Consider the following 18,561-nt stretch of genomic DNA (forward strand, 5'->3'; position numbering starts at 1 on the left):
GAACCTGGGCAAGTTGCTTCAACCTTTTTAGCCTCAATTTCTTCATCTGTGAAACACTTGAACCTCCTCACTGTTGTAGGACTAAAGAAATTAATGTAGGCAAATAGTTTAGCAGAGTGCCTTCTACAGAGTAATCACAGATAATTACTGCTGGTTATCATTTGTGCTTCAGGGATACAAAACGCTATGGCTTTTTTGGAATATAGTGGGATTTTGTCTCGAAGTTAAATCAGTGGTTCTCAACTGGGGGACGATTTTGCCCCTCCCAAACCCCATCCCCACCTGGGGACATTTGGCAATGTCTGTGGAGGTTTTTGGTCATCTCACCTCCTGGGGGTGGCATGGGGAGGCTGCTACTGGCATCCGTGGATAGACTAGAAGGATGTCTGGTTTCTAAACATTCTACAGTGCACAGGCAGGCCCCGCCCCTCACCCTCCACCTTTCAGCAAGGAATCATCTGGTTCCAAATGTCAACAGTGCTGAGGCTGAGAAGCCCTGAAGCAAATGGAAAGGAATCCTTCCATACATGAGTCATGAATAAATCCTAATCTCGAAACCAGTCTGTCAACAAGTGTTTGTTGCTCTTCTGCTCCAGGTATAATATCATTGCCTTCCAGCAGTGGAGCTTTTTACAGTTTATGTAACATCTTCAAATACATTAATCTACTAACTCTGACAAAAATCCTAAAAAAACCCAAGCAGGACTGGCGTTAACCACCCCCTCCCTTATTTATTTATTTATTTTTATTTTGCAGATGAGGAGTTAGGCTGAGAGGTTGACTTTCTCACCAAAACACAGATGGTAATTTAACCCAGATGTTCTGAGTTTCAAATACAGTGCTTCTGCCACTCTCACGTGCCCAGCATTGCATTTCTGTGGGGAAGGCAGGAGACATTTTAGACATGGGTCCTCCCCTAAGATTCTTACTCAATCGTTAAGAGATTTATACCTGTGAACACTTATTTATTTATACCTATTGGGCTATAATAAATGCACGTTCCCACCCTATCGCCACCCCTTCAGTGTTAGAGAGCACTGCAAAGCAGCTAACCTGAAAGCAGAGTGTTTTCTTCCTCCCGAATCTTAGAGGGCTCTTTTGCAACATAAATGTAGTTACTTGTCTGCAAAATCAGGGTGCTACCCTTCTTTACAATCTGTACTTTTATAGCATATGCCATCATGTTCCTTTTTCCCCAGCAGTCCTCCTACATAGCCCAGATGGTGCCTGGCCTGCTCCTGCAAACTTCTGATTGCCTCTATTTCTTTTTCATGCTCATCCTCTCCTGAGTGTGAGAGGCTGAGGTTTACCCATATGCATCCAACTTGACGCCCAGATGTTAGAATATTCCAGAATGCAACCAGTTTTAACATGTTAACTTTGTTCTTCTCAGCTCAGTAGCTATCAGCATGTCAGCACCTGCAGATTATTTCATGAAGTTTTGGAAAGCACTGATTTTTAATTCAGATTTTATGAAAGTTATAGGGATTTATTTTTGAAAAATGAGATAGGTAATGCCTAGTCACTGCGTAGCTCCCTGATATCTCTAAAGAACAACGTACCTTCTTCTTTGCACACGTTGGGTTTATGCTGTCTAATTAGCTTCAGATTATTTTGACAAATGAGTAAAACTGATTCTAGCCGACACTCAGCCACAGAGAAGTTTTAATACCTAAGCTATTAAAAAAGGAGCTCAAACACCAGGTAATAATCCTTACCGCAGAGGGAATAAACAATTCATGATTAATTTAGTGCATATTTATTACCAAAAGTTATCAAAAGATGCTGAGAAAACTTTTTATGAGAAGTTCTTTGATGATGATAATAAAATTTGTCCTTGCATTTCTTATTCAAATATGTGTAGCCATTATCAACTGAACATTAGCAAATATTATATCAGTATATGACACTTCAACAGATAATATAAAGTTCAGAACTACCTGTACTGAAACAGGGAGGTTTTTGTTTGTTTGTTCCTATGTTTATTTTGCTTTGGAAAATATACCTTAATGAAAATCATCGAAAGTTCAATGGTGCTTCAGACATATCCAAGATAAGTGACTTGGAAAGATATAGACTCCCAAGCCAGCTTTCTTCCTGCCTAAGGACATGCAGGGAAGTAAAGTGTAAACACAATCCTTCTTGATTTATTTTTACTTGGGTGGCTTTGGAGGTTACTCAAAACTTATGTGTTCCATAAAAGACAGAACTGAAAGTGTACAAGATGCAACTCAAGTGGAAACTACTGACCAGAAATATTTTCCAGACTCCACCCCTGACCCTCGTGCTGGGCTGTTAAGTCACTCTTAGAGCTGATCACATAAAGACATGTTAAGTTATGCCAATGCTGGAAGAATGCACATGATACTTTTCTCTGAGCAGTCCTTCCTTGTGTCATCCCCCTGCTCAGAGCCCTTCCATAGCTTCCCATCGCTTTAAAGGCTTTAAGCCCTAACATGTCATACAGAGATCTTTCTAGATCTAGTCTCTGAGTAGCTCTCCAGTCTCAGTTGACACCACCAAAACAGGCAGGTGTGTGCAGGAAACTGCTAGCAGTTGATTTATCAAATATTTGTGAAGTGCCTACTCGATCCCAGGCATGGGGTTTGGCACAGCTTGCCATCGTTAGAACATGAAAAAGGAAGCAGGCAACGGAGGCAAGTAGCACTGGGCAGGGCTCCAGAGGCCAGTTCTAGAGGCCTTGTGTGTCAGGCTAAGGATCTTGAACTTAATTTTATCGGTGATAGGCAGTCCCTAAAACATTTTAAAGTAATTTTATAGAGTGAATTGCTTTGCAAGGACTTAGCATTAGAGTTTAAAAAAAAAATGACATGTCAACATAAAGACATCTTCCTTTATGACCTCTTTTTGGGCATCAATTAATTTACTGAACCAATGTTTATTGAGAATTTACCAAAGGCCATAATACGGTATAGAACTAGACATTTTGATTCCTTTCCCATGGAGGTCAAATAAATAGGCAAATGACAAATTATGGTATGTGTTAAGAAAGACACAAACAAGATGCTCAAATAGGAACTAACAAGGAGGGTTTCTACTTGTGATAAATTACTGGGAAAGTCCTGACTGGGGAGATGACATTTAAGCCGAGTCCTGAGAGATAAGCAAGCAGCCATTCAAGGAGAGGAAAGATGAGCATTCCAGGAAGACGGAACAGCTAAGGGAGGGTTAGATATGGTTGCAGAGCTGAGAGATCAGTGTGGCTGGATTCTATAGTGTGAGGAGGAGTAAAGCATGAAATGAAATTGCAAAGACAAAAGCCAAAACATGCAGGGAGTTGCAAACTCTGCTAGAATTTTGGATATTGTTCTCATTTTCTCCTTCGGGACAGGATGCAGTGTCTTTTAAACATGGTTACATAGGCAATTTTACATGAATTATCATATATTTATATTTATATTTCCATGAGTATTAAATCTTAAAAATGTTTAAAATAGATTGAGAATGATTGTAATTATTTTTTCTGTGAAAAAGAGTCTAAAATGTTTATAATTTTTAAATGATCTATTTTATCTTTTGGCTCATTGGATAAAAAAGGAAAAATAACCACCCTTTTAATTGGTCTTCTAGGAAAAACCTATTAACATCTTAATCTTCCAGCTAATCATTTCTTGCTGAGACTATAAAAGGGGATTTTGCCTTCCAGAAGAGAATTTCTGAGAAAGGTTTTTGGTTATGCGATCTGAAGGTTACATCTTTCTCCTGTAAACTACCAATTGATTTCACTCTCCAGTGTATGTCATACTTGACAGAGAAGACAATTCAGTGGAGCTGATTCCTAATTTAGGGCGGCTGATATCATTTAAAACCCAGCCTCTTAGATAAGGTTTCATTCCCTTTGGTGCAGGAAGATGTTACAGCTAATGATGCTGCCTGGACCATTGTGATTTTGACCATGGCAGGGTTCACCCCTCCTCACACACACATTAAAAATTATGTGTTGTCTTTTCTATTAACTGGATAACACTTACAATGTAATGATTCTAATATTAAATAGTAACTGGAGCAAATCCTAAGGTTGTTTGCCACTTAGACAAATTAAAAACTCATTAACCTACGTCTGGCATGTATTTAATATAGAGTGAAGAAAAAAAGACTAATGATTCCAGCTTATCATCTAAGAGCTGAGTAAAAATTACCTGCCATCGGATATAAAGCTGTGTTAGTGTCCAGCTAAATTTATAATCAGGCTATTAAGTCATATGAAAAATGATAACATGTTTGATGCTCTTTTATTCCAAACTTTCTCCCAGGATTCTTTTATTTCTCTTTGTTTAAAAAATGTTCTATCTTACACTGAGAGATCTTTTTTTTTTTTTTTAAACATCTTTATTGAAGTATAATTGCTTCACAATGGTGTGTTAGTTTCTGCTTTATAACAAAGTGAATCAGCTACACATATACACACGTTCCCATATCTCCTCCCTCCTGCATCTCCCTCCCTCCCACCCTCCCCATCCCACCCCCCAAGGTGGTCACAAAGCACTGAGCTGATCTCCCTGTGCTATGCGGCTGCTTCCCACTAGCTATCTATTTTACATTTGGTAGTGTATATATGTCCATGACACTCTCACACTGAGAGATCTTTATTCCATTGTTATTTCTCTATTAATGAGATTACAATTTAACAATATAGTCAAATTATAATACAGAGTTGAGTTATTATAAGCTGTCCTGTATGTGAGTTACATAATATGCTGAGTAGATCCCTACAAAGCCATACTTATTTAATTATAATGAGACCAACTCCTTGAAGAACACATGTTTGTCTCATATAACTAATTAATGAAGACTGAAATAATTGATGGTGAATGTAACAGAAGCATACCAGTAGATACTGAAGTTTATCTCCTTTTTCACTATGGTTCTTTATTGGTAGTGCTAATATTAATTAATTTGACAAAACTATAGCTTTGTTTACTTTCTATGCAAGTGGTACAACATTCCTATAGGACACAATATATGATTAAAAATTTAAAAATAAATTATGAATGGTGGATTACTGTAGAAAATTAAAATTAACATCAAATAGTCAGTTTTGAATCAGTTTCCTAAATTTCCAGATCATAGTGGTCTGTTTTCATTGGTAAGTAATTGGTGTAAGATTCCAAGCTCAGTTTATTCATTTTTAAATGACTGGGGCTTTCACTTTCATTAAACATGGCACATAAAGACTGCACTGATTGATCCTTCCAGAAGGGAAACAACCTTCATCTCCATGTTTGAAATCTAAATAAATTCTAAAACCTCCCTTTTTCAGCAACACAATAGCATCAGTTGGTTAGCCAGGTCTATGGGTATCTTTGTAAATACAATGTTAGATGAATGAATTTTTAATAAAGTTAAGTGTAGGAGATAAAGATAAAAATAAGAAAAAATTATAAAGAATGATATGTTTCATGAGCTATGGACCCACCTATGGTAAATAATAAAGCTGAGTTAGCTGAGAGGCAAAATAGGATGCAGACCTCCATAGCTATATGGAAATTTTATAAGAATGACATTACAGTTTATATTTTGAAAAGCAGTGAGAGATAAATGATGACCAATACCGGTACCCAGATCCCACATGAAACCATACACAGGTCAAGGGTTTTTGAATGAAATGAGCCTTTTTCTCTCTACATTTTAAATCTTTCCTTTCCCATTCAGTATTGGGATTCCTTTCCAAATACTTAGCTAATTGAGGTCAAAAACTTTTAGGCAAAGGTACAATTCTGTTACTGGAAAAAGCTAAGAACCTGTCCTCAAATAGTTACATATATGTCAAGGTTTTATCTCTTTAAATTGTTGTGTTAGATTGAGTTTTCCAAATTTGCCCAATTCTTAGAAAAATCTTATTGGATTTATGCAGATATTTTTCCAAAAAAAGATAGTCCACTGTCCTTTTGTAGTGTAGTGTGTTGTTGGAAGTAATAGGTATTTACCTTTTTCTCATTTTGAGCTACTGTGTATTTTTCCTTCTGAGGAAAATGGAACAGGCTATAGATATCAATCTTCTTGGTGTTTTTTTGCCTCTTTTTTGATGGGTGAAGGGAGAGCTATGTGAGTTTCTGTATATGTCTTTGGCTTACAGTACAAAGATAATGGATCACCTTTTCTGAGGGCCTGACTTCCACTTTTCAAAAGTGGCTGCAAAAAGGAGTCAAGGAAGTTTTACATCAGTTATTCATTAAGATACATATGGCTGCATCAATACCTGCTTTACTGAAAGGGAGACCTTAATTCATCTCTTAACTCTTATCAGAATGGCTGTGGCACTGGAGAAGACGATTATTGCCAAATACTCAATGTTTAAACAGAAATACTTTCACAATAATATCAGGTAGAAATGAAAAACTTGAATGGTATATAGTTCTTAAAGGGAAACTAGTTTGTAAGCAATGCAAATTTTTAACTTAAATTTTCAGATTTTAATAAAAAAAATTAATGGAAAATTTCAAAGTCACAAGGCATTGCAATTTTTTTTCTCTTATTGACAGGTTAAAAAAAATGCAACACCGAAAACCTGACCTATTTACTTTACAATCTGAGAATTAGATAACAAGCTTCATGAACTTTTGATTCTCTGTTCTCAAATAAACTCCAATTTAATTACAGGTGTAATTACAATATTCACACATTCATGCTGAGTATGAATTATATAAGATTTCAAGAACTAAGTAAATGAACACAAGTACTGTGTACGATGTCATGGTAGGTAAACTGCCTGTTAATTTTTTTTTTTTCCAGATCCGTTTACATAGGGTAACTATAGCTTTGTTTTATCTACCTTTAAACTCAGTTCACCCAACGGTAAAGGATCTGAACTGGTAACACAGTCTAGACAGCAGATAAGATCATGTCACGTGGTACAAATGGAGGCTTCCATTCTCTTTTTTTAAAGAAACCTCTTACGACAGGCACTTGACTAAAAGACATTTTTGCACACCACAAGCCTAAGGCACAGTTTGTGACCCACAGTGACAAAATCAAATTATTTCAGGCTGAGAAACATTTTCTCCTATAGGATAAAGACAATTTTATTTGTGGACAAAATGCCCTGTGGAGGGGATCTTATAATCACATCACCCATTATCACAATCATCAAATGCATGCAACATCTAAGTCCAATTAGTGGAAGATGGGACCATATGGACGTCTGTTACAATGTCGTGGTAAGAAGATAATGCTTTGTGTCTTCAGTTCAAGTGCTTTAGAAGCATTAAGCTTCTCAGTACCTTTGTGAACTAGGTAAGCAATTTTCTATGCTCTCCTTTCCTTTTGTGCCTCAATATATCCAAGGTAAGGCTGCAGCTGCTGATTATCTTTGAATGTGTAATGTTAACTACGAATTTAAAATGTCTACTTAAGTTTCCTCTGGAGGGACCATAGCTAATTCTACGTTTTACATGATGTCTTAATCAGGAAAAGAACCACATCTCTTCATCATATCACTTTTACTGTGTTTGTTAAAATGACCTCATTCACAAAGCAAATGCTCAGGCAAAGACAGCTTTTAGCACAAACATCCATGAGGATGGTTTCCGTGTGCTCTCTGCTGAATGTGGGGGAGGTGAAGCACTTTCAACACAATAGGTCAACTCAGGTGGCTTTGCCCTTGCACTTTCTTTACAGCTGCCTGTCTGAGGTTACTGCCTAGGGAGGAGCTGGGAGCTGGCAAGAACCAGTGGACATGTAGCCATAATGATTTTGTACCTGTATGCTCAGGGGTGCCAGCTATATGAAGGGACGATGTTGTAGGGCAACAAAGGAATGCTTTGTTTAGATGAATAAGTAGCTGAAAAGGTTTGCGACCTCAAAGGGAGGATCTGTGTAATTCTGTGCAGTATCATACAAGTCAAAGAAATGCTGAGCCAATTTGGACAGTAGGCATCATGGAATACTTCCGGATGACTACATTATTTTATGGCTTGACAGCGTTGACGTGATATTTTTACCTCTTATACATATAGTGTAACTGGTAGCTAAATGAAAGTTTGATTCCTATGGAACATCTGTAGATATTGACTGTGGTAATTTGCAAAAATTACTATTGCTGAATTACGCTTTACTATTGCATTATTGGCTTTCACAGAGGCATGACCCAGAAGTCAGGCACATAATATCACTTCTTTTTTGTTGTTGTGAAAGTGCTATTTAAGACATTATTGATTATGTTTCTTCATAAATCCAATATAATATATTGATTTTAGAGTTTGATGCCAAAAAAAACGTTTTTCTCAAAGTCCTGATATAAGAATTATGCAGCCCATCTTATTTGCTTTGTTGCCTTGGCTCTCAGGAAGCTCAAAGATAAATAATAATAGTGCTGATACAGTCTTTACATAATGAAGTAATTTGTTTTCTCATTTATATAAAAAGAATCAAGTCAGGCAGACTAGAAAGACCTACAATTTCTCTTGATTCTAGCAAACTGGCTGGCAAATCTTTTGGCATTAATTTGGTTAACCCCTACTTGAAGAAAAATGTAATGACAAAAATAATGAAATTATAGTCCCCTTGTTATTAATAGAAGGCAGCAAAGTGTGTTCACTGGTGGAAAGACCCTGAAGTCGGAGTCAGACCGAGCTGGATTTGAGTCATAGTTCTACCTTTTATTGGTAGGACTGGGGCATATTGCTATCATTTTTGAGTTTCAGTATTCTATTTGTGGAATATGTGAAGCCCTTAAAACGGTGCCTAGCACATAGTAAATATTCAACAAATATTGACTACTGTTATTCTTAATGATAATTATTGATTAAAGCTTAGATTAGATAATACTGATTAAAACTTGAAAAGAGATGTTTCTAGATGATTCTGTAAGAGATGCAAAAGAAATATCAATGAACTAATGAACATTTTCTATTTGAATGTTGAAGTTTCATCAGTACAGCTGACCCTTGAACAACACAAGTTTGAACTGTGCAGGTCCACTTAGATGCAGATGTTTTTCAATAAATGCAGTACTTGGATTTTTATTTTATAGATCTTTAAATTAACTAAGTGTGAGGAAAAGTTTGTGTTTGATTAGAGATCATAATATGTGGAATCAAAAGAACTGGGGTTTGAGTTCTGACTCTATCCAAACTGTTTCAGCTTCTTGCCCTTGGGTGAGTCATTTATCAGTTCCTCTGTTTTTGAGGCAGAGGTAGCAGTATGCGGATTTTCCACTGCTCTGGTTCATGCCCCTAACCCCTGTGTTGTTCAGGGGTCAGCTATATTCCATTACATATATTTAAACATTATATAAAAAGACTTAATAATAGTTTTTCTTTTGCCTGTACAATATAGTACACAGATTCACAGATATAGAGAACAAAACTAGTGGTTACCAGTGGGGAGGGGAAGGACAGGGGCAGGGGATTAAGAGGTACAAACTACTACATATAAAAATAAGCTACAAGGAGATATTGTACAGCACAGGGAATATAGCCAGTATTTTATAATAACAATAAATGGAGTATAACCTTTAAAAACTGTGAATCACTATGTTGGACACCTGAAACTTATATAATATTGTAAATCAACTATACCTCAATATAAAAAAAGAGCAAAAAAACCAAATGCTAAAACTATGGTCATTGTTTTAACAGGATGAAATCTCACTAATTAAAATTGATAAAAGTCAAACAATTAATAAGTTATGATTAAAGAATATCCTAAGGTTTCATAGTTCCCAAATCCGGAAACTATAGTACTGATTTTTGGAGTTTACATGTCTATATGTAGCCCTACTCACGAATTTACAAATACTTTATCTTCTAAAAGCTTCCTTGTAACTTGCTAGTTTGAAACTCAGAATGGATTGTCTTAACAGAACGTGTATTGTAAATGCTGACTTGTTTTCAGTTTAGTTTTTCCTTCCAAAGCTGTTTTAATCCCTAATAATAAAGCTAAAATTTTGTGTTTTCAATAAAAGGCAGAAAACTATACTTTGGTCACACCTTCTATTCTAAAGCTAATAAAATATATTTAAGCATATGGAATATTCATAAAGCATTTTAATTAAATATTTTCCAATTATGCAACCTATAATCAAGAAAGACTGAAAAGAAACAATTATGAAATTTATTTGGAATGAGTTTAACTAGATGTAGACAAGAAGGCCAGGAGGAACTTTGGTGTATATCTTAATGGAGAATTCTGGGCCCTTTCAGTGGTTTTTGAGATTCAATTTAATAAGTATATTTTTCAGTTGAACCTGCCCTATTGAGACTGTGCTGCATATTTCAATGAAGGGTGAATAAAACATCATCTCTGTACTTCTACACCACTGAAGATCAAGTCCAGCTGCATATCACAGGAAAATCCAAAATAACCTTAGGTTAAATGAGAGAGCAGTATATTTCCTTCCCATTAATAAAGGAGTCTGGAGTGAGGTAGTCGGGGCTGGTGAAGAACTTCACTTCTTTCCCCTTGCTTTTCTGCTGCATGTGGTTTCTGTTCCCAAGGCCACATCATGGTCCGTGATGGGTTTAGGAATTTAGCCATCCCATCTGTGTCTTACAGCAGTAGGAAGGAGGAAGGAGGAAGGGACAGGCACAGCCCTCATTAGAAAAAAAAGATTATTAGACTTTTTTTTAAAGAGCAGGTTTAGGTTCACAGCAAAATTGAGTGGAAGGTACAGAGATTTAGCACATATCGCCTGCCGCCCCCAAACGCATTACCAACATGCTCCACAGTATCCTCATTTTTAAGGACACTTTCTATAAGTCTCAGTCAACATTTCTGCTTAACTCTCATTTGGCCAGAACTTAGTCATATGGGACATTCATCTATGCATGGGAGACTGGGAGATGTAGTCTTTTAGCTTCCTGGCAATGCAACTAGTTAAAATGGAAGGTTCTATCATAAAAGAAGGGGAAAGTAGATAATGAGGGCAACCAGCAAGTCTACATAGAACTTTCAAGGCAGTTCCAACATAGAAGTTGGTTGGTTAATATAAAGAGAATGGTAATAGTGGTCATCAGGAGGGAAGGATGATAAGAGAGGTACACACAAAGACCAATGGGCTATCAGAGAGCAAAGCAGTTGGGAGTCCTGAGATGTTTTCATGACAGGAACCACATTTGAAGACAACCCGGTGTGTGGGTAGTAGATCAGACCCTGTCGCCTACCTCAATTCCTTGTGCTCCCTCATTTCTGGCTGGCAGACCCTGAATTTGAGGTCCCTGCTAACATGAAGCCCCTCTTAACAAGCAGCTTTTCCAAAGAACAGGAAAACTATGTCAGTTATAGCTTAAGCCTCACTTGAACTGAGAATTAAACATAAAATTAAAAAGCTCTTGAAGAGAACCCGAAAGTCTCTTTAAAAACATTTGAGGGACCCAGGGGATCTTGAACTCGAGGTTGAGAAACACTGATCTAAGCCCATAAAAAGGAACAAAATATTTTCCTAACTATCAGGGGCAGTATATTATGGTGCTTAAGTACTCGTCTAAGGCCAAACTGCCTAGGTTTAAATCTTAATTTTGCCCCTTACTGACAGCAGATTTCTGGGCAAGTAAGTTAACATTTTTATATTTTAGTTCCCTCATCTTTGAAATGAGGATAATAATTGTACCCATTTCATAGGTAACTATAAGGACTGAATGAGCTAATATTTATGAAGTACGTAGAACAGTGTTTGACAGTTTGTGCTATATTAGTGTTAATTAAATACATTTTTAAAATTTCAAATTGTTTCTCCCTCCACAGAGTCAGTAACTCTCAACACTTGGTAAGTCTGGTCTCTTTAATTCATTTCTCATCCTCTTCTCCCTTTGGGTTTTCTGAGAATAGAAGAAGGGACCTCTTGCTGGCTCATTTTCCCTTAAGGCCTCTCTTCATCAGTCACACAAATAGAACCTTAGAGACTCCGAGTTTAGCAAAGATTCAACTCAATGCTGAACCACTGTCTCTTGTTCTTCTTAGATTCTACCTTGGGGAAAAGAGGGAGTGGTGCATCCTTTCTCGTTTAAAAGTGAGCAGACCTGGATTTGTATCTGGGCTCTGCACCTTCTACCTGCATGTTCCCTGAAACTTCTAAACTTCAGTTTCTTCATATGTCAAAGGGAATAGCAATAACTCATGGTACTTGTGATGAGAATTAAATTAAATGATGGATATGGAGTGCTTATCATGGTGACCAGCATGAGGTAAAGGCTCAGTAAATTCCATCCATGGTTAATGTTAGAATTGATGACATCATAGTCTAGGTTCTGTGAGTGAACCCCAAAGGTCAGTCACATGATGAACTGTCATGTCAATTAATTTTTTTTTACATTGTAGCAAAGTGGGATTTACTTCAAGTATGCAAGGATGGTTCAACATTCAAACATCAAATAATGTAATCCATCATGTCAACAGGATAAAGAAGAAAAATCGTATGATCATATCAATTGATGTAGAAAAGGCATTTGACAAAATGCAACATCCATTTATTACACAAAATGTTAGCAAACTAGGAACAGAGGGTAACTTTCTCAATTTGATAAAGAACATCTGCGAACACTAACACCAAATGCTGGTGAGGAAGTGAAGCAACAGGAACTCTCATTTATTGCTGGTGGGAATGTAAAACTATTCAGCCACTTTTAAAGACATTTTGATGGCTTTTTACAAAACTAAACATACTCTTACCATATAATCCAGCAATCGTGCTCTGAAGTATTTACTCAAACGAGCTGAAAACATGTCCACACAAAAACCCTCACACAAATGTTCCTAGCACCTTTACTCAGAATTGCCAAAAGTTAGAAGAAACTAAGATGTCCTTCAAAGGGTGAATACATAAATTGTGGCACATCCATAGCATGGAATATTAATAGGTACTAAAAAGAAACAAGCTATCAATATACAGAAGACTCGGAGGAACCTTAAAAGCATATTGCTTAGTGAAAGAACCCAGTCTGTAAAGGCTACACACTGTATAATCCCAGCTGTATGACATTCTGAAAAAGACAAAACCATGGAGTCATGTCAGTTAATTTGTCCTTCCAAATGCTAAGCATACAGAATTGGTGGGAGCTGGGAAATCACTGAGATATCAAAGAGAAATCACCGTAGCTGAGGAAATGAGAAGTTAAGGGGAAGTTCTGATGATGGGGAGGTGAGTTCTTGGCCAGAGTCTTCCTTGCAAATTGTACACTCTTAACTTGAATACTAAACATAAAAGAAAAACCATCAATTGCTTTTTTTTTTTTTTTTTCCGAAGAGAAGTTTTGGCATTATGCAAAGATCAAAACTGAGATTTGGGCAAAGTGAATTTCTGATCATTTCACTAAGTGAAACAACGGCCATGATGCATAATATGAAACCTCAATGCAGAAATAATGGACTTTAATAGCATATGAAAGTAACATTTCAACTCATATCTTGAAATTTCTGGGCAGAAGTGAGAATACCCTCAAACAACAGCACATGTTAACATGGCCATAATCAATTATTTATGGACATTAAATGGCTCCCTTGAGAGCCATTTATCAAAACTGTCCTCTGTATAGCTAAAGAATTCCTATAATGGACTGATAACTCCATAATATGCTTTAGCTTTCTTTCATTATTTTGGATTCACAGATCCTTGTGATAAACAAGCAGCTACCATTCTCCTTAGCTGAAACCAAATATTGGTCTGATATTAGATTCAAGTTTTCTCATAGGATAGGATAATTAAAAGTGACACATTACATCATACTACCTAATTAATATTTTCTTTCTTAAGTTCAGAGGGACTTTTATAGAACCGTATTTTTGGAAACATCTATCGCCGTCATGAAAGGCTGTCACCATGGGATTTCCATCATCCAGGGAAACTGCATACATAGTAGCCTGAGGCAGAGGCCCATTATTTTCTTATCTGCTTTTTGATCCACACCAGAAATTTCTTGGGGAAGTTTAAATAATATTCAAGTTCATTTTGTTGGCAAAGGCAAGATGTTATTGATTGTCTGACGCAGATATGTACTGTATAATTTCTAAAAATTTTTTCCATATCTTCTTGAGTTATTTATTTATTTATTTATTTTATTAATGAATTAATTTATTTTTGGCTGTGTTGGGTCCCCGTCTCTGTGCGAGGGCTTTCTCTAGTTGCGGCAAGCGGGGGCTACTCTTCATCGCGGTGCGCGGGCCTCTCACTGTCGCGGCCTCTCTTGTTGCGGAGCACAGGCTCCAGACATGCAGGCTCAGTAATTGTGGCTCACGGGCCCAGTAGCTCCGCGGCATGTGGGATCCTCCCAGACCAGGGCTCGAACCCGTGTCCCCTGCATCGGCAGGCAGACTCTCAACCACTGCGCCACCAGGGAAGCCCCTTGAGTTATTTTTGACAAAGTTGAATTAATACAAAAATTTATTCTCTTATTATTTTATAAAGAGATGACTCCTAAAACATGACATATTTTTAGTACAAAAACCATGCGAATTTGCTCTGAGTAGTACATCTGAACTTATGATGGCCTTTGGCCTACAGAAGACAAAATGCCTAACCTATTCTTGGATCTCTTATTATGCAGTAGACAGGACAATGTTAGTATAAAACACATTGTTGGGGCTTCCCTGGTGGCGCAGTGGTTAAGAATCCGCCTGCCAATGCAGGGGACACGGGTTCGAGCCCTGGTCCCAGAAGATCCCACATGCCGCGGAGCAGCTGGGCCCGTGAGCCACAATTACTGAGCCTGCGCGTCTGGAGCCTGTGCTCCGCAACAAGAGAGGCCGCAATAGTGAGAGGCCCGCGCACAGCGATGAAGAGTGGCCCCCACTTGCCGCAACTAGAGAAAGCCCTCGCACAGAAACGAAGATCCAACACAGCAAAAATAAATAAAACACATTGTTAAACCTGGACAGAAACAGTCAGAATAAACAGTTGTAAACCTTCAATGAAGTGAAGAAGTAACAATTTCTACCAAGGGATTGCTCCGTTTGGGGCCAAAATTATAGTTTTGTAAGGGAGAAAAAGTTCAGTAGATGGGAGGTTGCTTGAATTTGCAACCATATATATCTTTTTCTTCTGAAAGAAAGAGGCATTTGTTTCCTGACATGTTATCAGAAAAATTGTTCATTTTTATTCTTCATCTGTCACTCAAAGTTGTCACTACATTTAGTGGCATTTAATCTGCACATCATTCCTACCTCTAATAGTGCTGCAGCCTGTTTGGTATTCGTATGCCAGTAACACAGTTCTTTTTACTTCAAACACAACTTCTGGGAGGTAACTTCCTCCTTTTGCTATAAATCTCAAACGAGTCACTGCAAGAAGTTCCAGCCTGCTCACGCTCCTTTCTGTTCCTCATTTCTAATCACAATAGGAACTAGTGACCCTTTCCTTGATTAGTGGGGCCTTGTTTTAAATTGTTCCTTGAGTTGAAGTGTTTGTTTGATTCAAACTGATCTCTCCATGCATTTCCACTGAGCCTCCTTTGGGACAAATGACACAAATTCAAATTTGAATGGTGGAGGGTAAAGGTGCAAATTGATCTCTAATCTTCATATCATAAATATTTAAATAAACCTAGCTCAGTAGTAAACATTAAGAAATGGTGATATCAGTTTTTATTACTCATTTCTTTCACATTGCTTGAGAGCTCAGAAGCTCACACCCCTAGGATGGATATAGGCTGAACAACAAACTGGGAATTCCATATAATGCATAATTTAAAAGCATTTGTTTTGCAAAACAAAACCAACAAAACCAAACCCAAACAAAACAAAAAGCTGAGTACTGGAATCCTTTCTTTACCATTAATATACTGCATGATTATAAATAAGTTAATTAACCTCTCCATTCCAGTCATTTCTTTGGCAATGAAGTGAAAACCAAAGTTACCGCATAGAACAAAAATACTTAAGATTGTTCTTGAAAGGTTTTTATTAAGATTTTCTCATCTAAGTGTTTACTATAATAATTTATTTACCAAGAAAATGTTAACCAATATCTAACAAAGATAAAGTCTTAACACAAAATTATTTGAAGAACCATGATAATATACTGAAAAGTATTACCTAAATGAGCTTAAAAGTGAAAAATGCCAGATGGCTTTAGAATTTCCATTTCCAAAACAGAATTTTAGTGTCTGATCTTGCTTCTTCAGAGGACAAGTGTTTCATCATGTATTACTGTAGCAATTATTTTCTACCTTATGATTCAGTGAAACTAGTTAGCACAGTCACTAGGTCTGTCCTTAGAAAGAAATAATCTCCCAAAGAAGAATTTACTCCTCATTTACATAGTGGTTGCATTGTGTGACACTGCAAAGAGCACTGGAGTACGGGTTAGGAGATTGAGGACCCAGTCCTGCTTCTGTCATTCAAAAGTCCCCAGACCACTTTGGGTCTCAGTTTCTTCACGTGTAAAATGAAAAGTTTGGGTCAGATAATTCCTAAGGCCTCTTCCAATCCAAAGATTTTATTTAAGAATTTGGAAACTGATTTATATTGCATACAAAAGTGGAAAAGTTAATAAAAGTAATTTTAAAAAGTTGAGATGGTAACTTTGAACGTAAAGGTGAAACAAGCTGTGTCACAGTGTATTTAGCTAAAATGACTGATATGCAAATGGTGGTATTCTCAATCTTAAAAATAAAATCTATATTCTCTGCATTGGACAATGAACTGCCAAAACAACAAACAAACAAACAAACCCAGGCAATGCTGACAACCTGACTGCAGAATAACTTACTTTCTGAACCAGGGTTTCTCAACCTCAGTGCTACTGGCATTTTGAGATGGGTATTTCCTTGCAGTGGGGGCCTCCTGCGCGATGTAGGACGTTTGGTAGCCTTCTTAGCCTCTATCCACTAGATGCCAGTAACATCCCTGACCCCCAAGTCGTGATAACCAAAAAGGTCTCCAGATATTTGTCGCTAGCTGAGAATCACTGCTATAAAGTGAACCTGCCTTCTCTGGCTTCCTGTCTTGAGCTGTGCCCGAGGTACCAGAGTTGTCAGGATACCTTAATACCTTTTAAATATGTATATATATTTCTATGAACCAAAGCACCAAAAACAAGAATTATTACTATTAGTATGCGAGTTATAATACACGGATGCTTACTTGTGCCAGGCACCAAATAATCTTATTTCCTTAAGCCAGTATCCATTCAGTTAACTCCTCTATTCTACGAAAAATAGAATCTTTATCCCCAAAGACCTTACTTTATGGCTACAGAGACACACAGCCCATGAATATAAAATGGGCTTCAGACCGTTTACAAAGTAGGGCACCGATGAAGTGAGTATGACTGAAGAGGTTGCTGAGTGAAGGTCTGATAAGAGTGGACAGGAAGAGGGGTGAAATGGTCCTTACAGGGAGGTACCGCCGGGCAGAGGCAGGAGACAAGCCAAGCGTGAGGGACGGCAGGCCAGGCGCCCCAGGAGCAGTGAGAACTCTGAATTAGAAAGAAAGGCAATGAAGGCTGTGGGAGGAGTTTGTGGAGTCCTGAGGTCCAGCCCAAGGGCTTGGCTTCAATTTCAGCTGTAAGTGACAAGAAAGCTGATCTTGAGAAGGGCAGTGAAGTGAAAGGAGCTTTCTGATGGAAGCAACACCTTTCATTCCTACTACAGGGGCTTTGAAAGAAATTGAAAGACTATTCAGAAATGCCATTTTACTTCCCAGGATGGCAGGCCAAGGATGATTTTGCAGTTTTTTCTTTCCACTCCCACTTCAAAAGGTGATCAGTATGGAAATTTAGAGTCTAGCAAGCCTCACATACAACCATTTTCAGGGCAGCTAAATGATTCTGTGACCAAGATTGTGCAGTAGCTATATCTTCATTGTAGGATATTAGAAAGTGCCATCCTCCTTGCCAAATAAATGCCAAAGACAGCAATGCCAGAGTTATTCAGAGCAAGAAACCATGTAGAATACTGACCAGAGGATGAATGTTGTGGTCATATGCGTTTGGTCTTCAGTCCTGAATCCATCACGTACTATTTGTGATCTTCAATTTTCTCTTCTGTTAAATGGAAATAAGAGGTGTATTGAAAGCAATCATGGTATGTTGAAAATATTGGGATAAATAATTATATAATACATAATATATAATTTATAATATAAAGCGCTTAGCAGAATCTCTGGTGGCTAGTTAGGAATCAATAATATAAGCTACATTATTATTCATTGTAAAATGTAAATACTTCAAGAGTTTTACAAATGTACCAGAATCCCCTTGAGGCTGCCTTTCACATGTAAATATGTTTTGTGAAGCCACAAAATGAGAAATTTTTAAGTAAGATAAATGGTATGAGGAGGAAGGCTTCAACTATGTCTGGAAAATAGAAAGTGCTCAAGAGGACTTTTCGTTTTAACTAGAAGGTTGGTGAAAGAATGAGCAGATCAGGTTCAGAGTTCCTGAGAAGGATTATGGAGAGAGGAGAGGCTGAGGCAAAGCTGACGCACTGCGTGTGGCCCCGTGGGTGCACGCGGGCCTGTGCAGTCCTGTCCAGGGCGAGGGGCGTCTCTTAGAGGGAGTGTTACTGAATTCAGGTTCAGCTGCTCATTGCTTGAAAGCCAATACTCTAGAGACAAGTGTTGGTAGGAAAGGAAAGGTTGCTTTATTCAGGAGGCCAGCAGTCTGGGGAG

The 18,561-nt window shown here is 37.6% G+C and overlaps 1 long non-coding RNA gene across 2 annotated transcripts in view; it reads right to left on the reverse strand.

Moving 5' to 3' along the window:
* Positions 1 to 18,561, reverse strand: part of LOC309609853 — a 161,370-nt gene that overhangs the window by 34,235 nt on the left and 108,574 nt on the right. The window contains exon 2 of one of the 2 annotated variants that reach the window (XR_014233622.1): positions 17,852 to 17,935. This is a non-coding gene — a long non-coding RNA (uncharacterized lncRNA). Of the gene's footprint in view, positions 1 to 14,012; positions 17,936 to 18,561 lie in introns of those variants that run through there. The other variant, XR_014233623.1, reaches the window with a different exon arrangement.

This window comes from Balaenoptera borealis (assembly GCF_965194805.1).
Source record: "Balaenoptera borealis genome assembly, chromosome: 13".
NCBI classification, from domain to species: Eukaryota; Metazoa; Chordata; class Mammalia; order Artiodactyla; family Balaenopteridae; genus Balaenoptera; species Balaenoptera borealis.